Source organism: Parasteatoda tepidariorum, chromosome 5 (genome assembly GCF_043381705.1).
Source record: "Parasteatoda tepidariorum isolate YZ-2023 chromosome 5, CAS_Ptep_4.0, whole genome shotgun sequence".
Lineage (NCBI taxonomy): Eukaryota > Metazoa > Arthropoda > Arachnida > Araneae > Theridiidae > Parasteatoda > Parasteatoda tepidariorum.
This window is the reverse complement of record NC_092208.1, coordinates 54,413,515-54,435,822: the sequence shown is the minus strand read 5'-3', so window position 1 is coordinate 54,435,822 and position 22,308 is coordinate 54,413,515.

Genomic DNA, 22,308 nt, shown 5'->3' with positions numbered 1-22,308 from the left:
ACATATTTTTTAAATGATTAAATCTTTATAGTTTTTGATTAAGTCCTTTTTCCTTTAAAAAAAGCGAATCTTTCCTTTTGAGAATTTGTGATACTTTTTTTTCTTCCTCTAATTCTCTTCTCTGCGAAAAGTAAATATTCGTGTTACATTTTTAAAAAAGATACTTTTCGGGCAAAAAGTTTATGACTGTAAGGCTGAAGATAATTTTGCTTTTAGACTTTTAAAGTTATATTTTTTTAAACTAAAGTTTTTATATCTTTTTATGAAGGAGAAAATTGTTTTTATACTTAAATCAGAAAAAAAAATATTCCTAGGTTTTTCTAGATTAACTTTTGAAATGGTGCTTGTTTTGCGATAAGATTGTGCCGTAAATCTCAATTTTTGAAAGTTATGCAACTGCAAAATTTTTATTTGTACTGTTTTTTTCCCCTTTTATTTTTTTATAGATATTTTGGCACAGTTTTTTTTTCCGATGCTCATTTGATTTAATTTTTAGACCAAGCTGTTGGTGCGAATTTCCATAAATGACTTCTGCATCAAAAATTCCAAACTAACTCGCTTTATTAATTATTAGAAAGAATGTTGTATTAGCCGATTTTATTTTTTGAATCAATTTATGAATTGCCTTTGTGTAATTATAGGAATTTGATCAAAAGAAGCTGCATTAATAATTTAAATTTGATTAGGATTTTTATAATGTTTTTACTTGTATAAGAATTTTATTATTTTAACAGCTTTCAAAATTTTGTTACTTTCATTTCCTTTATTTTTCTACCGTCCTGTTGGGCTGTAGTAGCCCAGTGGCTTTTAGAGTCGGACTCCGGTCCGGAGGGTCCGGGACCTGCTAAGGGACATACCTACCTTTTTTCGTCCTGTTAACAGTCTTAGGGTCATTAAAAGCTTTTGTTAAGTAAATGCATGTTTCACTGAGGCCCGATATAGCCAAGACTGGCTCTTGCGCCAAACAACCAAATCAAACCACTGACTACATATTGACTGTTTGACTTTCATCATTTTTACATGAAGACACACCTCATCCAAACTTAATACTCAACCTTAATTCGGATTTTACAATTTGATTTACTTCTAGTTAAAACAGAGTTGACAAAACTATAAACTATTTATTTTAATTTTGAACAAGTTGCTCATTTTAACCTAGTTTTGGGCGTGGTATAGCCAAACCATGGCTCTTGCGCCAAAATTTTACACCACCCAATCAATTCACTGCTCGGAGGAGCCTTGGTGATAATTTTTCTATTTTCCTCCGTCAGACTTAGTTTCTCCATCGTTTAATCTGCCTTCTTAATACCGCCTACGTTTGACGTATTATGTGTGATTTTTTTTTAATAAGCTCTACGTTAAATTCAACGTTGTCTTAGATTAGTTGAAAATTATAAATTTAAGCAGAGGTGAAAGTTCATACCCACATATCGCTCATGGGCTGCAATAGTGGCACAACTAAAAAAAACACGCCTTTTGGACTAAGAACAGGTGTAAATATGAAAATACACATTTTTTCAGCAGCAATACTAGCACAATTCATAATTCAACATGGTAATCTTCGTTTAAGCAAACTAAATCATTTCTTATGCATTTTACTTAGCAATGAAAACTTTAAACCCACTTTATCTCAAAACTTGATTTTTTTATCTGATTTTTTGATCTATTGCAGCCCATGAGCGATATTTAGATAGACTCTTCATTAGCTCCCGCTAATAAACTAATTCTTTGCCTAAAGATAAAAACTTTTGCCTTCATAGACTACGTAATGGTAATTAAATCATCTAAAAATAGTAGTTTTTCTGGATAGAAAGTAAGTTATTGTTTCCCCGTATAAACCACAAATTTTTCTTGTAACACTAAAAACCAAGGGTAACACTAAGGATATTATCTTGGGTTTAGTAAAAAGTAAAGCGGATCAAAAATTCTAATGAACAAATCTGAACGGTTAACTCTTAAGTTTCAATACATAGATTTTCAACTCATCTTAATATCGTTATTTCAAATCTGAAATACTACACTCTGAAAAGTTGATTGATATCGATTTTGAAGAATAATCATTATTTGTCAAATCCCTAATGATAGGGTTGGATGCGTCTCGATACGGTACAATGTAATTTGTTGGGAAAAATTATATTGATCTACTTGTAGCTTCGCATTGAAGTGCAGGGTAATGAGATGTCGGTATAGATATTCACGTTGAGTTGCAGCTCAAGATTAGCAGGGTGGAGTTATTTATATAACGACGACCAGATGATTTTTTAAAATATAATTTACGTTGTTTATAACGTCTTTTATACAAAGAAAACAATAACCTTTTGCCAAATGGCTAAGAAAAAAAAATACATTAGCCGCTTTTTGTCCTAGTGTTTATTTTTTACACGCGAATTATGTCAAAAATGTTATTCAGCTAAAAACTAATTTTTTCTAATCGAACTCTTTTTTTAGTAAGAAATAAAGTATGGTAAGAAATAAATTTAGAAATAAGCATGGTACGAAATAAAGTATGGTAAGAAATAAATTTAGAAATAAGCATGGTAAGAAATAAGGTACGGTAAGAAATATGTTAGAAATAAAGATAACATTTTAGAATTATGGAAAGGAGAAACAAACTATGACAATGACTAGTAAGATAGTCGGAGTAATAAATTTACCATTAAGAATTGTTTAAATACCTAAAAAAGAAGATAAAAAGCTGTATTGAAATATTGTTGAACTGAAATTATAAACCTCATCCCACTATCAATTGTATATTACAATACTCTAGAAATTTTTGGAAGCAGGCTCATTTTTACATGGATACCAGGACATGTTGGAATTTTGGGAAACAAAATAACAGATCTGGCAGCAAAATCAGCACATAACCTAACTAATCACGAATTAACGTTTTCAGACACAAAAAATATTAAAATAAAAATATTTTTGGTCAAAAGTGCGTTTACTCACCTTTGGTCGAATTTAAATAGATATTTATTTTAATATTTCAATAATAGTATTTTTTTCCAAATTGCGCATTTCAATAAATATTTTTTTTATTAACACTGTAAGTTTATTTTCACTAATTTTATTTTCCTGCTATCCTCTTGGCATTTCCGGCAAAATTAAATGCCTAGTGCACTTTAGCATCCAAATAGAGTCTCAGAACTGCCATCTAATGTGGCAGAAGCTAGACGTCCAAATTAACATGGCCAACGGTATCTCACCCATTGTGGTGGTCCTGAAAGAGTGGATACCACTTCTGGAGAACGCACTAGATCTGCTCATCGGGAAGATTGATTGTGCAGCTCATTGGAAATAAATGAAAAAAAAAAAATCCTGCTATCTTTAAGGATTCTGAACATATCTATGAAATATTAGTAATTCAATCGGAGTTTTTATATAAGCATGTGATAAATATATTCGTATATAATAAACATTAGTAATTCAATTGAAATACTTTGTGTTGAGAGATTTTCAAAATAGGCTAGTTTTTTTAACTTGTTGGTCATTGGCGAATTCGACTTTGTGAAAATGCTTATTTATTCCACTTGTGATTAATCATGTTTTTATGGTAGATTTAAGTTACAAGTTCTGTAAATGACATAAAACAAAAGTCTTTAAAAAACTATTGTTCAAATAAATGGTTTCTCCATTAATTTGGTCAATGGTGCATATAGACACCATTTTATTTCTTAAAGTATTTTCTGAGCAAGAAAAAATTTTTTTTGGTCTTATTTAATATAATTTTAAGCATATTTCAATGAAAATGCATTTTATTAAATTTCTATATTTGGTCTAAAATAAATTAATAAGACTTGTTCAATTATATTATATTATTATAAGATTGTTAAAATATTATTATTAATATTTCCCTTAAATATATTATTTTTTATAAGAGAAAACCAATAACATATTCTTCCGTTTTCATTAAAATCTGGTTGGCGCAGAAAACATCAAAAAATTTATTTGAATGACCTGTTTTGTTTACGTGTTATTTGATGAAGAGACTTTTCCTTAAAGACTTCCTGTCCCAAAATTTTAATATCAATTTGTTAACGAAATATAGCCAAGCAAAAACATGGAATGTTTTTTTTTTTTTTTTTGTTTTTTTTTAAATGTGAAAATATGGAGATGCGTTTATTGTTATTTCTAAATATTATGGATGAAAAAAGTTTCCAGGATGAATAGCACACTCTCATTTTCGATATAAATTGTAAATAAATTACGTTGAAAAATTTTCATTTGCTTCGCATATTTATGGAAGGTAAAATGCTTTGATGTATTAAAAAAATCTTTTCACTCAAAGATGTTTATCAATTTATTTAAATTTTTCTTTTATATTAAACTGCTGTTTGTAGAAAATGCAACACCATGAAAGAATCATCAGANAAATTTTTCTTTTATATTAGTTTCAAATATTCAATCGCTTCAGCTAGATTTCAGAAAACAATATTTTTTTAGCAATAATTAAGCATGGTTTACCAGCATTCCTGTTTGGCTTAAGAGCTGTTTCCATACAAATATAAAAAGCTGATATGTGAATAAATTTCATAATTACAATATGTATGGAAATTCATTATTTATCCATTTCTCTGCATATTTTTTCAAGCAGCTAAGCGTGAATAATTCGTGATTTATCGATTATGGACATGAAACTCCAGAAGTGAAGTGATTATGCTTAATCATGCGATTTAAATCAGATTTAATAGGATAACTGTTACCACCGTCACGCACGTGTAATTGGTTTCTGAATCGACAAACGCTACGATTTACCCTACGATGAATTCACTTGTAGAAGATATCCAGTTGAGGTGGTTGACGAAAATCTGTTTCATTCGAGGAGAGGAGTACGCACTCTAGTACTAATCACAAGTGAACAAATGAAACACATTAGTTAGCAATTGGCCATAATTAAGCAAATATATATAGTAAGATAGGTAAGAATGAAATGATAAATTAAGTAAGTAGAGCAGTTTTCATACATGCTTGAATTATTTAGTGTTAAATTAAATTCAATGCTCACCTAATCGATGATTAGTGAAGCTTCACGCTTAACATAAAATTGGCGCTAGCGGTTATGATTGTAACAGTAAGTTCAGTTTAACAGTTAAGTACAGTATGTAGGAGTCATGAATTATAATTTAGATTGTATTAATTAGACTATATGAAGCATGATGGCTGTGATCTTTGTATTGTTCATATAGCAATATAGCATTGCATCACAGAAAAAGTGTAGAAATGAAAATTGATTTCAAAGCACTTCATTCAAATCTTACTTTTATTTATTTATTTTTATCATATATGAGCACGGAAAACTGGGTTACTGGGTTGTTGCGAAACCATGGCTCTTGCGCCAAAATTTTACATCACCCAATCAATTCACTGCTCGGAGGAGCCTTGGTGATAGTTTTTCTGTTTTCCTCCGTCAGACTTAGTTTCTCCATCGTTTAATCAGCCTTCTTAATACCGTCTACGTTTGACGTATTATGTGTGAGTTTTTTTAATAAGCTCTACGTTAAATTCAACGTTGTCTTAGATTAGTTGAAAATTATAAATTTAAGCAGAGGTGAAAGTTCATACCCACATATCGCTCATGGGCTGCAATAGTGGCACAACTAAAAAAAACACGCCTTTTGGACTAAGAACAGGTGTAAATATGAAAATACACATTTTTTCAGCAGCAATACTAGCACAATTCATAATTCAACATGGTAATCTTCGTTTAAGCTAACTAAATCATTTCTTATGCATTTTACTTAGCAATGAAAACTTTAAACCCACTTTATCTCAAAACTTGATTTTTTTATCTGATTTTTTGATCTATTGCAGCCCATGAGCGATATTTAGATAGACTCTTCATTAGCTCCCGCTAATAAACTAATTCTTTGCCTAAAGATAAAAACTTTTGCCTTCATAGACTACGTAATGGTAATTAAATCATCTAAAAATAGTAGTTTTTCTGGATAGAAAGACAGTTATTGTTNATATATATAGGGGAGAGTCGGGTAGCGCTAGCGGTTATGATTGTAACAGTAAGTTCAGTTTAACAGTTAAGTACAGTGTGTAGGAGTCATGAATTATAATTTAGATTGTATTAATTAGACTATATGAAGTATGATAGCTGTGATCTTTGTATTGTTCATATAGCATTGCATCACAAAAAAAGTGTATAAATGAAAATTGATTTCAAAGCCCTTCATTCAAATCTTACTTTTATTTATTTATTTTTATCATATATGAGCACGGAAAACTGGGCTACTGGGTTGTTGCGACCTTTAGAAATTCACCTCATTCATTTAAAAAAAAGCATGGGTGAGAAAATCTATAACTGTAGCTTTGCAGGTACGCAAAATGAAAGCAGTGAAGGGTTCACTTACTATTCTTCATAGTATAGTGGCTTCAACTGTGTCTAGTTTTTCCTTCAGCATGTCGTTAAGAGCAGCAGGATTGGGCAGGCGCAAGTCGTGAATTTGAAATTAGGATTGCATTTAATGAAAAACATGGTCCTTTAGCCTTCGCGATAATATTAGCAAAATGTTTGTAACAGCATAACTTGTTGGTTATTTTGACACCAAGATAGGTGGTTTGATCGAATAGATATGATCGATATAGCTGAATAGCAACACCAATACATTGGCATTGGGGATAGTTTTCTCCTTCATCTTAGGGTAAAAGATTAAATAATAGTTGATTCTTCTACTAGTGTATGGGTGGAACGTTGTTTTCCTTTTCGTGCACCATACCTTCATCTTATTGATGTTGACTTGCAGGATTTATTTTCTTTTACGCTTTTACTTGGTATATGGACTTGGTATTGTGGTATCGTCCGTATGGAGAGGGCTGTAAGCTGGTTGATATTTTCCTGATTGATAGTAAAGTCTGCTGTGTTTAGTATAGATAGCGATGGTCCGAGTATAATTTCTCGCGGTACTCGCGCTTTGATATTTTTATAATTGGAGTAGGAGTTATTTATTTTGATCCTAAATTTCCTTTCCATTAGGTATGGATTTAGAAGGTGTATTCGGTCGTGGGAAGTACCCATGTTCTAGACTTTGGTGATAAGCCACCCGATCGAGCATTTTAGCCATGTTAAAAGTCGCAGTTGTTTAATTTTTGTAATCTTATTTGCTGATGAATTCAATGAAAAATTTTTAGAAGCTGTTTCGTGGTTGACTGATTTTGCTTGAAACCGTAATGTTTGATGAATAGATTGTGAAGTTGAGTTTCAAACCTTTTTTTGTATAATCTTCTCTGACATTTTTGATCGGGGTGAAAGCAGGCTGATTGATTTGAAATTGTTTGGATCAGAAGAGGTCTTAGTGAGTTTGGGCAACAGTGTTTTATCTGATATTTTTCCAGTGTGCTTTGAAATTGGAGTTCGAAATGCAAGAATTTAAAATATCTGCGGTATCTTGCATTCCTGACTTTGAGGAGGGTCTTGAGAATTTGATTTATTTGTAATGGTGTCATGACCTGATGCTTTGCGATTTTTTAGGTTTTTGATGTAATTTAGCCAATGTATTGGTGATGATGCCAATTGGTGATTGGAAAACATCAGTGCATGGAATACGGGTTATTAATAATGAGATTTTTAATAATTTCCGTTTATTATTAATAATAATTGGATTAACTAGTATAATAAGGTAGGGATGTGAATGGCATTGTAAGGTTTACATTTGTCCGATATTCTCTACGCTGATGTTTCTCAAGGTTTAGTACTATTGCTCGGTATTACTTACAGAACCTTTCTCCTCATATAACTTAATGAGTATTGCTATAATAATAAGATTCGATTATCAATGATCACCAAATAATCTCGCTAAAGTGAAATTTGTGTTTGATAAAAAATGATTAACTGAATAAAGGAAATATTTTTTTTAATCATCAAATTAGTAATATTTCTTTTAAAAGAAGAGTATTAGTACTTGCGAGCCAATTATAGTAAAGCAAAGCCATAGAAAATGGACAAATAAATCTTTTAATTTCAATAATCTAAAATGGAATAATTTTTCATCACTGCTTCGAACGGTACTGGACCGAAAATTTTCCCTATTCACGTAACTGTATGGTGATTTCAGGGTTCTGTTTCGTACATGAAGTATTTTTTTTATTTTTGTTCGTCGTTGAACAGCAGGCCCAATTTTGGGTTTACGACTACCAATGTTCAACTCCGTAGCCTTGCAACAAGGAAACTCCTGGATCAGTACCCCCATAGGTATTGATGTGGTATGGGAACATGGAGGACTTCGCGACAGATTTAACGTGCATCAGTCACCATTTACTACGGCCGGCAGAGATCGAAGCCACGAACTCTTGGACATGGGCCCAGTGCCCCACCAAGCAGACTATCCCGGCCTGTGCACGAAGTATGAAGTCAATTAATATGCAAAATGCCCGAAATATTTGAATCGTAACACAACCAAACGTCAGGCTTCTGCAGCCAATCAGGCTTGAGGCTCAAGCTAGACATATACCTTATTAGCCAAAATTTATTTTGACGTGAGCACATTCTTCTATGATTTTCAGGTCAATTGATGAGCTTCCTAAAATATTGAGGGTTAACAATTTTTTAATATAGAGATGAAAATAGTGTTGTTTTTATAAAAAGCGTAATAAACCTTCCATGTTTCTCCTGAAACATAATATTGACCCATTATTAGGCGTGCTATAGCTTTGTTCGTCTCATAACATAAAACAGATTAAGTAGATTCGAACAATCTGTTCCAAGTATATGTTTACACGATTTGCTTAAGTTAGAAGTTTAGTTAAAGTTAAGCTCAAAATAATTAGAAATAGCTGAATTCAGTACATAATGAGTAACGGATAAAAAAATACGAAAAGTGTGCCATAGAAATTTTCTCGAATGAGCTTGTTATGGTAGAATTCCTATATCTAACGCAGTTAGAGAGTTAGATATACGATTGACATTCTTTTATTGATTGAGAAAAAAAACTTACCGAAAGGAAAAGTAACTAACATTTTTTCGTACACAGGCTCGTACGCAGAATCTCATAATTTTAAGAAATGTATTCATTTTTCTCTCAAATATATGTCTTATTTTTTTAATTATCGAATACATAAAAAGATATTGTTAAATAACAATATACATTGTAAAATAATTGGATTTTATAAATTAAGATAGCTTTACTTGGCTATTTACTATTTTAAACCAAAAAAATCAATAATTTTTTTTCTTTTTAAGACTTTTATTTATTTATTTTTGCAAACGAACTAAGGAAAAAACACTTTTTTTTAACATTTAAAGAACTGAACCAGCTTTAAATAATTTGAACAACTTTGGCGATTATTTATGTCTCTTTGCTGGAAAAAAATTAAACCTAACAGCTAAATACTGCTACGATAGAATCAAAGGGTTTTTTCGACCTATACCATTTATTGTGTTCCTAATTTTAATTAACTATTCCCCTTTAGAATTGTATAACTAAGAAAAAAGTTAAAATAACAGTAAAAAATTTGCAATTGAAAAGCCTGAAACGACGCTTAAGAAAGCGGAGTTAGCGGAAAACGTAGCCAAATGTGGTAGCCGATTCTCTCATTTTGCAACCTTTACTTCGCGCATTTGGAAGCTAAAGCTCTGCAACATAATTGACTCATAGACATGACTTAATTAACGCGATAGATTTGGTTGCAATAACTGCACTATTTAATTGCCCGAATTATGTTTTAAACATGGTTCTATAATCTTCATTTAAAATCCACTATTGATCTTTAGCCAATGTTTTGATGATGTAGAACATTTCAAATGTAATTTGTACTCTTAGTAAATAAGTACTAACAATTAACTTCTGTATAATATCGCTAGTTTTATACAGAACCTAATATGCTCTCTATATTATAATATTAAATACATTACTATTTATCTTAACAACATTGAAAATGCGTTGCTTTTGAGGTTTTCCTTTTTGGTTGAGAAAAGTTCTTTTTTCTTTTTGAATTCTTCTCATCAAGGCATTTATCGAGCATAGAAGATTCTGTTTATAAACTAGATTTTGCACTCATAAAATCAAACTATTTAATGATTAAAGCAGTTTATTTTCAAAGTGAAATATTTATTATATTTAAATTAACCTTTTTATAAGTTAAAAGAAATGCAGAAATTGTTTTTAAACTGAAAATTCTTAAAAATTGCGATTATTTTTATTAGAATAAATTAGAATAAAAATTTTTTAGGCGTTACTTTAAGAAATATTGTTAGTTTAAGGACTAATTGTATGTATTCGAAGTATATATGTTTGAATTGATTTTTGATGATGTTTATTCATACTCTAACGTTCTATTCATTAGGTATTTTATAAAGTTTTCGAACTGATCTTTATTTTTGTGTTCTGCTGCATTTAATATTTGATTTTTTTCCATTTATAACTGCGATATTTTTTTGTTATAATAATTATTAAAACTGATTTTATATGTTGCCTAGGGTATAAAAAAGTGTTTTTTAGTAAGAGTAAGTAAATGGTGAGATATTAATATGGAGTTTCGTTCAACGTTTTAGTCGTAAAAAATCGTAATCTACAGTAAACAGAAAATATATTTGTAAAGAAGCGCTCGATTTTTTTACCTGTTCATTTTACGTTTTTTATTTTTAGTTTAGTTAACCTTGATTTTTAGTTGTTATATTTTATTCGGAAGAATATGATAAGAACTGAAAGGTTTGAATTAGTAATTTCTTATTATATTTTGTTTTATTTATTGTAGATGGAAAAAAAAGAAGCTGTTTGGTACTAATTTCGTATGGTTCACAGTAGTTGTAGTTGGGATGTAGTCAAGAATTAACTCTTGCTGTACTAACTAATTGCGCCACTAAATTATTTCAAATTGGCCCAGCATAGCGGTATAAATTACCTTTTAAAATGCTGGTTTGAGACTCTTGGATCCTGAGCTAGAAACCCAAATTGACAGATAAAACAGCCTAAAAAATAAAGCTAATATAAATTTATACAGCAAATTCTAATAGCTAATTACTGCATGAAATATTTAAAAAATGTATATTGAAGAACTAACCTATTTTTAAATACGTAAAAGTTAAATTAAGAATACAGAATTTATCAAACGTAAGTTATTAAAAAGGGCAGGAATATAATATTTATTCCTACTTTGAAGTGATTATTTCACCATTTTTAACTGTGGTCATTTTTGTGAGAAAAAAAATGAGTGATAATATTCACTGTTTATATATGACATACGAAGACCGAGGAGAAAGAAAGGTTTATGTCCCTTTTTCTCAAAAAGAATGAGGAAATCGCCACCTGCTGCATTTTTAGGATTAATAAGTTTTGACAAATCAATAACGTGAAAAATAGATTCTCCCCGAAAATTATTACACAGTGAGGATGGGCCATGCAAAGGAAAAACCCTTCCTTTTTCGATTGTACGACACAATCGCTCAGTTTCTACATAATCGGTTTTTCTCTGAATTAGATTTCATAGACATAAAAATTCAATTATCTTTAATCAAAATCATTAAATTATATATACACTCATGGACACAAAAATTAGCGTCAAAATGACACAAAATTTTATATGCGTAATGACTATTTTGATGTAAGTAAATGATTAGAAAATCAAAGATTATCGTTTTTCTTTGATTTTCATTAATTTACATGGTTCTATAATCTTCATTTAAAATCCACTATTGATCTTTAGCCAATGTTTTNAATATTTATATATATATATATATATAAAAAATTTAATGATTTTGGCACAGAATATAGCTGCGTCATAATTTTAGCGGCTATGTTAGATTAAACTATAAATTCAATCCAATCTATCTCCGACGTATAATCCAATGTTTGATGGAGAATGAAATTTCCTAGCAATAACACGTGTCTCGCAAAACCTCGAGGTGTGCCATTTAATCTTTATATTTTCGTCAGATTATGCTTAAAATACCATTTGATAATTTTGTCTAGAGTTATGCACTGTTGTTTACGTCGTTTCATGAAATATAACCTAGGAGGGTTTTTGTGTCATTAAACGCTACTCAAAATAAGTTCTATTCAGTTTGAATGGTATTTAATATGACTAACAATCCTTATTATTCCTGTAACCATTGTTGTGAATAATTCAGGAATGGGAGTTTTAGATTGAAAATTTCAAATATATCCAATAAAGCTATTGTGTACATTATATTTGACATTCACTTTGGTGCGTGATATTTAATCAGTTGTTTCCCATTGATATCAAATATTCGGCATACATATAATGAAATTTATTTGAGCTTTCCACAGAAGCTTTACTGCGTTCTATTTTATTTTCCTAACATATTTATCTAAATCTGTAGATCATACATTCTGTGAAATGAAGTTTGTCATATGATTAGCAGTAATATTTTGCTTTTGTTTATTACTATTCAATCAAGACAACTTCTATGATTAGTTTAATTTTGAAATAAAACTAGATCATTTATAAATATTACTGAAACCTTATAATGTAAATTAGATTATTACTCTTTCGTTCGCAAATTTGTTGAATTAGCTGATTCTTCAGCAAAATCCTCAGACAATCTATCTAACAGGCGAGTTCAAAGACATGCTGTTTAAACCGAAATAATAAATGCTTTAAATACTAATTGGCATACTGAATGGAACACAGAAATAAATAATAAACTGCATGAAATAAAACCGCTAAATTCCAATTTTGAAATCCTAAATCGCTCCAGAAAAATTAACGAAAGTTACCGAAAGTATGAAAAATATTGCGAAGGAGTGTTTTAAAAATTTGAGAAGCCTTATTTACTGGTGTTCCAAAAATCGATATTGATTTAAAATATCGATAAAGAAAAACAAGTGGAGATAAAATTGTGTTCTTTGCTGCTTTACCCTTAAGAAACGAGAAATATTCTCAACAAATTGTAAGATTAGGTGCTACTGCTGACTTTAAAAACTGTAGTAAACATTGCTTTTTATTCAAACTGAAACATTTTCTCGGGCGTTTGTTATTTTTTAACTCAAACTACTTTGTTGCTAATAATGGTAGTCATTTTAAAAACTTTTATGATTTTAACTTTTCAGTTAGCACTCTTATCTATTGGCAAACTTTGTATCTAGTTTAGAAATTTTGGTGATAATAAATAGTTTTTTTCTGAAGCAGAAAGATAGCCCTTTATTTTCTATTGTAATTCTACTATATTCTAGTTTTCGAGGCATCTACTGGTATATTTAAATGTGCATGAAATCAAAATGCGCTGTATTTTTCTTATTTGAATATTTTTGAACTCAACACTCAGAAAAATATTCGTCGAATTTTGCGTTCAGTAATAATTTGTTTATTTTAAATCAATTTCTTAGAAATATTTTTCTGCCGTTTTCTCCAAAGATATAATTGAAAACAATTCATAATGGCAAAATTCATCAGTAGGAGATATGCCTCGCTTTCTCAGAAACTTCAAGGTTATGTCATAAGTTTTCCCGTCTAAGTATGTCTTAAGTTTTATGTCATAAGTATGTCTTTATAAAAAATTTATCGATTTTCGAGGATAATACTACGTAGTACAGTTCTGCCAAATTTTGAAATGGCTTAATATTAAAAATGCTCAAACTCTTTTATAAACATTTTTCTTTAAACTCACATGTTGAGTAAATAGTGTGCAAAATAGTGCATTTAGTCACACTGAAATAGAATGGAAAATTTTTTTTAAATAGAAAGTCTAAAGAAAAAAAAGGTCTAATATAAGCTGGAAGTAATATTAAATCGATTGAGCATTGGTCACACTCGAATTACCCATAAACATATTTTATCAAACGAACTTGCACCTGAATGTTCTCATTGTAGGGAACTGCTCAGTGTGAAACATAATTTAACCAAGTGTAACAAATTTAAAGACCAGAGACAACGTCATTTTAGTAGTTTTAATCCAATATTGACTTTATTTGTTCGGGATAAACCACACAATAACATTTTTAGTTATCTAAGGACATTGGTTTTTGCAAATCAATTTAGCTTTAACTTATAGCAGAATGTTTTTTATAAACGAAATTGTTGGTACGGTATGGCCAAACATGGCTTTTGCGCCAATGTGATTTTTAAACTAAGTGACTAATTAACTGAAATATAATTTCACATGACTCATTATTTAATTAAATTAAAAATCTTTCAAAATTCAACCTAATAGATTAAAACTGTATGGAAATTGTAATAAATACGTTTTTTTCCGCCATCAAATTACAAATTCTACCTAAATATAATACTTCAAATAGTAAGCAACTAATGTAAGAAATTTAATTCTTTTTATTATTGTATTTTTGGAACAGTCGAAATGATAATGGACTAAACCTTAATTTGAGACAGGCCATGAAAATAAATCAAAAAATGCAGTAAAATGTTCAAGGTAATTCTTTAGCTTTGATTTTCTATTTTTTGATCTTTTTTTTAATGTTTATATAAGTGTAGTAAGAAAACAATTTATAATCTTAAGAAGAGGTTGAACCTGCCTGAAATTATGGAAAGTATGGAGTGCAACTTATAGGCATTGAAAGTATCATTAGTTAGGCTTAGATTAATTAAAATGTTGCAGGAGCCCTTTTTAATATGGTCCCTAGGAGAACTGAGATAGCGTGTGAGCGTGACTGTTAACAAATTCAAAGGATATATTCTTATCACGGTTATAAGAATATTTTAAGTTGTTTTGATTTATGGATAATGTAAGATTAAAATTATTCGTGAAAGTATTATAAAGGAATTCAAATATTACAGAAGAATTTTTTAAGAACAAAAAATGCAGTTTTAAGGTTTTGAATACACCTAGTTCTGAAACGTAATTTTTGGCATCACCCAAAGGTAAAAAAAGTGAACATTCTGAATAATATAATCTAATGTTTGATGTTGAAACGTACTGTGAGTCTATTATAATGGTTCACAAACCTAGTTTTAAATATGCTAATTAACTTGTACCCATGATTTTATGTCACAGAATCAGACACACAAGCGTAATTTTCTGAATTAACATAAATTTACGACGAAATATAGGGAATTTTAGCCAAAAAACTAGAAAATATGGTTCCATTAGCTTAATCAGAGAATATTAGAAAAATTAGAGCCCTTAATGTTTACATCGATTTTTGTGTATTTCTATCAGAAGTTGGTATTTTTTAAAATTATTATTTCGCAAAAACTAGTTGATAGGTTCATTTAAAATTTTGTATTTTGTCAGTTATTTGCCAATTCAAATTTTGCAAACATGTTTTCCAATTCAAGTTTTTTTAACTATTGGAAAGTAAATAATAAAAAATTATATATATATATAAAAAAAAAAACATTTATTTGCATGAGATTTAACTTACATAAGCTATTTTTTGTTGCATTTTTTGCAAAGGGTTATCTTTGTATAAGCACATTTTATAATCATGTATAAAAATTTTTTTAATTTCCTTTTTTAGTTCCGGAGCAGCGGCTAAATATGTAAAAAGTAAAATTAACATTAAAGTGTCCAAACTTTCGACGGCTCTCTTAACCAAACTTTTGGGACCATATTTACCAGATTGCGACTCCCCTCTCCTATATTTTGAGGGTCAAGAATTCAAAATCACCGAAAGAAAAAATATGCCAATTCTGAAAAAGAACTTTTTTGTGCCTGATATCGTGATTTAAAATATTGCCTGAACTTATTAATGAGCTTAGATTAGGCTTTCGATTCATTAAGACTGAGCGTTCGTGAAAATCCAATGATTAAATCAAACGTTATTCATGGTGCTGGCATTTTTTTCTGCGCTCTGTGTATGCCTTTCTCTAAAAAAGGAAAATAAGGATAAGAGAAAATGAATGACTTTTATGCATGTGATTTAAATGATACAGTAAAAAAAAGTAACTTATAAACTAAGCTAATCGCTAGAGATTGCGAAACATTTTTAGCTACGATACTTTCTTTATTTAAAATTATTTTAATCATTTACTAATTACAAAAATCTTTTTTTAAAAATAATCTTTTTTAAAAGTGAAAATTGAAACATGATTTATTGAACCTAATATCCAAATTTTATATTTTAAGACAGTATGAATGCATAAAATCTCTTTAAAGCTATTACTATAATAAATTTAAAAAAAAATCTTACATAATTCAAATTTAAATTTTTCAAGCTTCATTCAATGTAATGCATTTTAATGAAACAAATTAAACTAAAAGTATTCAAAAATATTAATTAGTTAATTAATAAAGAATGAAATTGTGTTCACTTAATTTTTCATACTTAAATATGGAACCTGTGCAGGCCTGAAAATCTTTAAATTATCGTATACTTTAATTAATTACCTCAAACAATAGGTAGGCTCCTTAAACAATGACTGCACTAAGATTGATTGTTGGCAAAAATTTTATCATTAGGCTGTAAGCTATTCAATGTTTAACGCTGTTCTATTTTGCATGAAGAACTACAATTTCTTCTTAGCATTAAAATTTAAAAAAAAGTAAATTATCTATAAGTTAAGAGTTTATTTATGAAAAAAATTTAAATTGTGCTGTAAAAAGTTTATGTTGATATTTACTCGCTAATTATTTTGATGAGCAAATAAATAGTATTCTTTTTAACAATTTCAAAATATATTTGTTTTGAAACGAAAAAGCGAGGTTTAAACTTGCGATTAATGTCATTTCCTTAAGTGTTTTAATTAATTATTCGATTTAAATAAACATCGAAGTTAAATTGAATTTCCCTAGTAGGAAGGGCAGTTAGTCTCAAGCCTGAAGAATTATGATAAGAAGAAATAAGAATTTTTCTCCCTTTATAGTTAATCTGACATGTCTTGTGTTTGTTGAGGAATTTTAAAACTAACTGCATGAAAGTTTGATTTTGTTTTTAAGCATTTAGCTTTAAATAATAGGTTCAAATACATTAAAAACACACTTATAAAAAGGATTTAAAAGGTATAATTTGTAAGAAAAATAATTAAATTTTTGGTTTGATTTTGTAAAAGAAAAAAAAAAGAAAATTGAATTTTGAATACTTTACTTTTCAATTTAAGACATATGTATTAACTTCAGAGATTGTTTAATTGTCGTGGAACTTTGGTTTAAAATTACATTCTATATTTACATGTTGCAGGGTATTAACTTAGTATTCAATATTTATGATAACTTTATATGACAATTTACGCGAAGAAGGCTGTAAAATGATTCTCTCGTAGGTTCCAGATTAAGCTGGCGTTTTAGATATTGAAACTGTTGATATCGTTGCAAAATCAACTAAAAATACTTCGAATAATCCTCATACCTAGATAGATATTAAAAATGCCATCGACTGAAATATCTTTTCAAACTGTGAAAATAATTAGGAAAATGAACAAGCAATAAATTGCACTATTAAACCTAGTATCGAGCCTTATAAAAACTTAAGTAATAATCGTAAGCTTTTACTTGGCATCTTTTATTTAACGAACCTGCACCTGTGTTCAGACTGTCAGGATTCATTAATTGTTAAACGTATTTTAACCAATCGCAATTAATTTAAAACGCACTGACAACACCACTTTGGTTGCTCTATTCCACCATTTTATTACCAGCGTTGAACAACTGGCCTATTTCTGAGTTTACAACTATCAATCTTCAACATCGTAGCCTTGTAGTTTTGATATGATCCCCGAAGGGGGCTCCTGGATCAATCATTTGGTCAAGCCTTACGGGAAAACTTTTCGGGGGAACTAATCCTCAATCTTATATTTACTAGAATTACACGGAGAGGAAAACTTCTTACCATTAGTCCGATGGCGAAGGGATTCTAGCCATATAAGATTGAGATTACACGGAGAGGAAAACTTCTTACGATTAGTCCGATGGCGAAGGGATTCTAGCCATATAAGATTGAGATTACATGGAGAGGAAAACTTCTTACGATTAGTCCGATGGCGAAGGGATTCTAGCCCATGACCTATCTACCACAGATGATATTTTATGTCAGCAGTGTGATCGGTACTAGCCGGGAGTAGAATTCGTATGAACCAGCAACCGCTGGGTTTCAAACCTGGGTCACCTCATAGGGAGCCGAGCGTTCTATCCACTGAGTCACTACGGATCTCTAATCCACCATTTTCTGTCTACATTAATTGAAAATAATCCAGACTGTCATATTTTTTCCATGCATTAAGAACATCGGTTTACTTTCATCAATTTTGTTTTTGACACACAACAGAATCAATATTTATAAACCCAGTTGTAGGTGCGATATAACCATAACTGACTCTTTCGTCAAAAACTCGCAAATAACTAACTAAATTATGATAAAGGTATTTAGTAACCGTTTTATTATATTTGAAGGGTAACAGAGTTAATTTTATACAAATCATACAAAAACAATATATGTCTGGTCAATCTATGCTATTAAAATAATGAGCAAAAAAATTGTAAAACATTATTAGAAAAATACTATTGCTAAATAATCTCTCTTTGAAAAACACCCAAAGAGTTTTTATTTAAAAAAAATGTTTATCGTTGTAACTTCATTATTAATCGAGCAAATATTTAAATTTTGAATTGAGATAAAAATTTTCTTTTCAATTGAAATAAAATTCAAACATGAGGTTTGAATTTTATCTTAATTGATTCGAAAACAAATAAGTTAATATAATTAAAATTATATAACTAATTATTGGGATTCAGAATACAATGGGATTAATTTTTCATTGGGAGTCAGAATAATAATTTTTAATCTTGATGTAGCCAATAAACAAAAATGATTATATAGCAATCGTGAGGGTTGGTCAGTGAAGTAGTAATGTAGATTTTAATCCTTACACGAATATTTTTATTTTATAACAGTCGTTGTATAGTCGACCCAATTTTTGGCGTTACGACTACTAATGTTCGATTCCGTAGCTATATAATTTCGAACCAAATCCAGAAGACCAGGGAACTCCTAGATCGAATATTGGGAGAAATTTGCTGTCGTGGAGGACTTTTTGATGCAGCTAACCCGCATTTGCGTTACATGGAGAGGAAGACCACGAGAACCTCCCATGGTCAGCCTGACGTCAAAGGGACTCTAACCCATGGTCCTCCTACCACTGAGGTTATTTCACTTCAGCACTTTGATCGGTGCAAACCGGATGCTATCGACCAGCCATCGCTGGGTTTCGAACCTGGGTCACCTCATTGGAGGGCTCTATCCACTGAGCCATCGTGACTCTTAACGAATATTAGTCGAATGCTCTAAAAATATGACAGTATTTGTCATCGAAACTATCTACTTTAATCTTTTTGCAACTTATTGAAAATAAATTTCGCTCTAGTATACTCTGCTTAAAAGTAAGTTGCTTCAAAAGATTTGCAAGAGCAACAACCAGGCGATGGAGCCCCCTATTATAGGAAAAATCATTGTGGTGGGCTTGTAAGATTCTCGCGTCATGTGACATATTTAAGTAAACAACATGCCCTTATGACATTTTTTCTTTATATTTTAGACGTTCGATTAATCCATTGGTTAAGCCGCTGCTCTCCATCATTTTTGGTATAAGTGTAACTGATTTAGATTGTGTACCATCGAATTTCTCATTTAATCCCCTCTGTACTTCTTTTATTATTTCTAAGAAAATAAAAAAATCTGTAACACTGTATATATTTTCTCTATTTTTATGTCATAGCAAATGTTCTACGCTTTTGGTCAAAGTTGTGAATACCCAATTAATTCTCATGACTTGTTTTTTTTACAGAAGTTTGAAATATATTTATTCTCGTTGAAGTATATGAATAAGAAAGAAAATGAAAAAAAGCTTTTTTTTCTCAGTTTCTTAAAACGAATCGTAGTTTTGAAAGAAGCTTAATGATAAGCATTCAGTGAAAAAAGTTCAAAATGTAAGCTAAATTTCAAAGAAATGAGAAAGAACTGACTTTATGCGAAGTTATGCTGCAATCAACGAACTAAACAAAGGGACGTGTAATTTTCAGGTTGAAAAACTTCTTTTGAAATAGTTTTCAAAGTCTTAGTTTATTATTAGTACTATGTAGATATATATATTTTTAAAAGACGGTAGAAAATATTTCATTCTCTCTTTTTTTTTTAAAATTTGAATCTTACTATACTATAAAATTCCAATGCCATATAGCCAACGAGAAGACGTTTTATCAAGGGATGAAGCTTGTGAAAATTTAACAGGAGTGGCAGTGGCCGAAAGGTTTTAACTGTTAAGTATTAAAATTTTTACATCGTTTTAAACTAACTAATTTTAAATGACAAAACTGGAAATTTAAGCGAAATCGTCTGAATAGTTTGAATAAAAAAAAGTAAAAAAAAAGCCGTGTTTGGTTTCTAAATCTTTATTTCGTCATTTCTTCTGAACTATTTGATCGATTTTGTTTAAATTCGTTTGTTAAAGCATTCTTTGCATTAATAAACTGCAGTATTGGGTCAAACTTTTGAATGCATTATGAAGATACTTAGTTCGTGAAAACCCGATCATTAGAACAAAAGTTATTCACAATTGTTTACTTTTTAGTGTACTTTACGTTAAATAATTGGAACTAAAATCTTACTATATATAAAATTCTAAAGATGGTGTCGCAGTTTTCCATTGTTGTCGGCTCATTTTTATTGGCCAGAAAATCACGTGGTAGGATCCAGTTTTCCCCCATTCATTTCCTTATTGTTTAGGCTGTCATCAGCATAAAATTAACAAAAGTCGTAAAGGTATTGTTTTCCTTTAAATATTTTTGTATCCCTAAATTAAAGTTATTTTTCAGTACTGCTATTATTAGCGAAAATTTTAAATTATGGTTGAGAACTCATCAAATTTGTTTGTACAATATAATGTATTAAGAATATAAATGTTACTTAAAAAATTCATGATTAAAACAATCACTTCTGTTCACCAAGAGATCTAAATGTTTATAATACTAATAGATAGTAATATTTAGACGTGGGAAGTAGAGGCGCAAAAGCGTAAGTAAACAGAATTCCTTTTAGTACATACATGTTAAGTGAATATTTTTAACTTTAGTGGGAAAACTGTTTTCTGCCAAGAAAAACCAATTATTGTGAAGCAATCATTGGGGTCGGTGAGCGGTAGCGAACAGGGGGCTTTGCCCCCTAGTAATAATAGTAAAATATAGCCAAATTACATCAATCAATCTACCAATCAAAACTAAAATTACTTCGATGCAGTCGTAGTGGTTAGTAGTGACAATGAACTGGTTTCTCTGCCCCTTGTTATTATTTTAAACCTAACTCTAAGATCACTTGTATACAAGTAAATTTGAAATGGTGTGTGAAACAAGGCTATTGATAGTGCACTGTATTTTTACTTTCCGTATTTATTTGTTCCATAGTGGACTGATCGTAAAGACACGGTTCCCAGTAGATCACCAAAGTCAAGCATTACTGGCTACAGTCAGTAAGCGGGTGGGTGACCACTTTGATCAGCCTGCGTAGGGACCGAGGGTGCTTGGCATCTGTCCTCTTTAATCTGTTCTACCGTAAAGTGCTTGACTTCGCGCAGGTCATCGGGCTACTAAAGCATGGGAGCTATCTCCTCTGCAGAGGATCAAAATTGCAATGGTATGTCTTCGGATCATCCTCAGGGATGTTTGCCAGGCCAGTAGCCCATTGTGCAGCTCTAGTGCGACGTAAATAAAGTATCTACCGACTTTCAGTATTTTTATAAAATGAAAACAGATTTACGTAGTCTTTTAAACTTTGACTAACCATAAACATAATTCGAGGATAGTTGTGTAATTTTTACCTTTCCAATTATGCAAGTATTACAACTAGTTTTGTTATTTTAATGACAGGAATTTTCTTGCATCTCGTGACCTCATTTTCTTTCGCTGCTTGTAGTGAAGAAAATGACTAAGACAAAAAGGCTTTATTGACAAACTTACATGTATCTGGCAATGGAACTTGAGTTAAATAAGAAATAGTTAAATATTTATTTGTTCGTGAATTATTTAAATAGAAAACTCATTTTTGCCCTTCTTTATCACTGTAATTTTTATCCCATAGATTTGATTTAACAAATACCTAATAAAAAATAGAAAAAAATAATATAATTATTTTTACATTTTTGATGTCACGTAAGACATTATTTATTACTAAAAAAATAGTTTATATGCATATATAGTTAAAATATATATATATATTTGAAATGTTTCATTCATTAGTTTTGCCTTATCTCTTTCGTACCTGAATTATGTAAAATAGTTTGAAAAGGTTTTAAAACAGAACAAAATTTAAATTTCCTGTTTACATAGAATATATTCCTTACAAATTCTTTTACATTTATGTCTTTTTCTTTTCCAGGGAACTTTTTATTTATTTATTTCCCTTTCGTAACCTTTATATATTTTTTCGTTTTGTTTAAATATACATCAACGAAATCCCAAAAGACTTCTTT